Source organism: Pieris rapae, chromosome 23 (genome assembly GCF_905147795.1).
Source record: "Pieris rapae chromosome 23, ilPieRapa1.1, whole genome shotgun sequence".
In the NCBI taxonomy this organism is placed as follows: domain Eukaryota; kingdom Metazoa; phylum Arthropoda; class Insecta; order Lepidoptera; family Pieridae; genus Pieris; species Pieris rapae.
The window spans coordinates 5,142,454-5,145,720 of record NC_059531.1 but is presented as its reverse complement, the minus strand read 5'-3'; the positions used below and the strand labels follow the sequence as shown (position 1 = coordinate 5,145,720).

The window sequence follows — 3,267 nt, the reverse complement described above, 5'->3', positions numbered from 1 at the left end:
CCCACGTTGGTTTTATACATATTATTTTTATAGTGGGGTCTGAAACTGTTATTTCTTATCAAAAACATCAAGTCAATTAACATTTTACGTCAATCCAACCTCCAAAAGCTATGGATGTTTTTTATAACAGATGGCAAACGGGCAGTAAATTCATCTGATTTTAAGTGACCTGATGTGAACATTGCTAAAATAATCAAAGTATCATAACGCGTAGCATCGGTTTTGTGTACTTTTGGCAGTCTCTTAGTCTACGTAACCAACTCTTAGGGCCAGTTTTTTGATCCGTAGTAAAAAGTGGTATGACCATTTGTTACTTTAACTATAGTTAAATGACTAACCAGTAGTAAAATCGTAAATGCGTTTTTCAATGTCTATTTTAACTATAGTCAAACTTAACAACTGGCCAATTTGTTGCCAGTGCAATGAACAATGACATCCCAATAAAAATGTTTTTTATTTGTGGGGAATATTTATTTTGTATGACAACACAAGACAAACTGAGTGAATGAAATCCATTTTTGACATCTTCATTCGTTATTTGTTCTTGAAAAGTTTGAAGTGTCAAATTAATCAAAATATAAATAAAGTTGTTTTTCTCTGTTTTAATACGTTTTACACCTATAAAGATACTAAAATATATAAATAACGATGTTAGCAAGCAGCCAACGGGCAAACAAGTAAGTACAAACATATTTTCGTGTTATTTAATCCGGCTTATCTTGTGTTTCGTAAAAAAATAATACATTTATGTTTTGTTAAAGGGACCGTACTAACTTGGCTCAAAATGAAACCACCAAATTGATGATGCTACTCAAGGATTACCCAGTCCTAACCTGAAAAGAAATGGATCACTCCAGCTATCTATAAAAACAAAAAGGGAGAGCGTGATTTGCCGAATTATGCTAAGGAAGAGAATCGAAAACATTTGCTGCACAAAGAAGCATAATCTCGTACGGGATTTTACTGTGGGGTCGGGCTGCTGACATTGAATCCATTTTTATTTTTCAAAAGAAAGCTGTCAGAGCCAGTTATAAACTTTGTTGTCACGAATCTGTTAGACATAATTTCATTACTAGAAATAAAGATGAAGTAGCTGAACCATCTTTCAGATTAGCCAAAATTCAAACATCATTTATGTATATATTGGGTTAAAAGTTACAATAAAATACCCTGTGACATTAAAACTCCGCAATAAGTGAAAATTTACATTTGTAAACAAGTATAATCCAAATTAGAGGATTATATTTAAGAGAAGAATGCTGTGAAATGAACTGGTCCTGCTTCATAGGATAATCATAGAGCCTTGACAAAATCAATTGGTTGCAGATCTAAATTTACATATTATTTTTTGTTGTATAATACTACAAACACATTATTTTAGTATTACTAACTACAATAAAGACCTGTATAGTGATATTATTTTAGGAGTACATAGTCTTCACATATAATTATTTAACTTATGTATACAAATATTCTAAATTTTATTTAAAAAAAAAAACTTAACTGTGGAGTTTCTTGCCCATTCTTCTCCACATGAAACAACCTTTTGGAAGCGGCATCTAGAATAATCTTTATTCAAAAGTGCCATTTTAGGTGGTCTAATTGGAATAAATGATTTGATTTGAAGCCCGCCAAAAATCCATGCAAGTGAAATGCAAGAAGAGACAATTAGGTAGTAAATATGTATTAAATTGCTGCTTTAAGGTTTCATGTATTGTTTTTTTACTAAAAATTGTTTGTATTTATGTTATAATTAAACATTTTATTAATCTAGTCACATGTTTCATTTAACATTTCTTGTAATAAAGTAGATTGAAGCTAACTCATATATGTAATAGAAAGCCCTTAAGAATATCCTAGGTCGCTAACTAGTGTATAGCTGTAGTTCATTGCAAGTATGTAGGTAACATATGAGTTAATATTATAGGCTTTTAAATACATGATGAATTTAATATTATTTATTAATATACTTCATTATTTACTACCGCGGTTCTGTAGCTAGTAATAATTCTAATGCTGTGCTAAAATTCTAGTTATTTCAACTTTTAACCATAAACAGTTTACCTTTTCAAACTGCATGACTGGTAATGGTATTGTAATATTGTCTTGTTTTTTTTTTAATAAAAATTGTTTGTATTTATGTTATAATTAAACATTTTATTAATTTAGTCACATGTTTTATTTAAATTGTCTTGTAATAAAGTAGATTGATGCTAACTCATATATGTAATAGAAAGTCCTAAAGAACATCCTAGGTCGCTTACTTATGTATAGCTGTAGTTCATTGCAAGTACGTTACATATGAGTTAATATTATAGGCTTTTAAATACATGATGAATTTAATATTATTTATTAATATACTTCATCATTTACTACCGCGGTTCTGTACTCTGCTAAATCTCTGCTATGGAAGGTAAAGTGTGGAATTTCCATCGTCTTTCGGCAGATATTCCCTCTTTTATATAAATATATTATGCAATATACAACAATGATAGCCTGTAGGTACATTTTTTAAAGCCACCCTTAATTGTGACCCTATGCAGGGAAACCTTCTTTTCCACGCTCTAAATGCTCTTTCCACCACAATTTACTTAATTTTTTGCTTTTTCTTATAATAAATGTATTTATCATAGCTTGATTTCTGTGACAATCAGCTGTTACTTTATTAATAACCAGCGGCCATCTTGTTTAACCTTCCTACACTGAGTAGTTAACTTTTCTGACTAATGGTTAGATATTTGACCATTAGTAACTCTTACCACGGATCAAAAAACGCATTTTGCTGAATTTTAACTATTAGTAACGATATTTGACCAATAGTTGAGTTAACTACGGATCAAAAAACTGGGCCTTAGACTACATAATATGTGCGGAGAGCGCTCATTAAGCACTATTTCAGAAAATCCCGAGCTTTGTCTTGTAGTGCCACGTTTTAAAATAATTGCTTCTTAAAATGTAGGTTGAAAAAATGTTAAGGAAATGCCGTTTGACCCACAACTTTACGTAAACTAAATAAAGTCATATATATAACATAATCTTTAGTTATGTATGTATATATATTAATAACAAATCCGTTTAAGAAGTAGATTGTGTTCGTAGATTTAGACTAGACTATAAAATGGCGTATAATAACCATATTGACACAATGGATGACAAAGCCCATCAACTTGGTTATGTAAGACGTGTCAGTGAACATTTTCATGATGTTGACTGTATAAGGGCCTGTTTCACAATGTCCAGATAAGTTCCAAATAAGCTATTTGTTAC

At 30.6% G+C, this 3,267-nt stretch overlaps 1 long non-coding RNA gene across 1 annotated transcript; it reads left to right on the top strand.

The window, feature by feature from the left end:
* The first annotated feature begins 268 nt into the window (after positions 1-268).
* Positions 269-895, top strand: LOC123690300. Its single transcript, XR_006750993.1, has 2 exons — positions 269-677; positions 762-895. It is a non-coding gene; the product is annotated as an uncharacterized LOC123690300 (long non-coding RNA).
* The last annotated feature ends 2,372 nt before the right edge of the window (positions 896-3,267 follow it).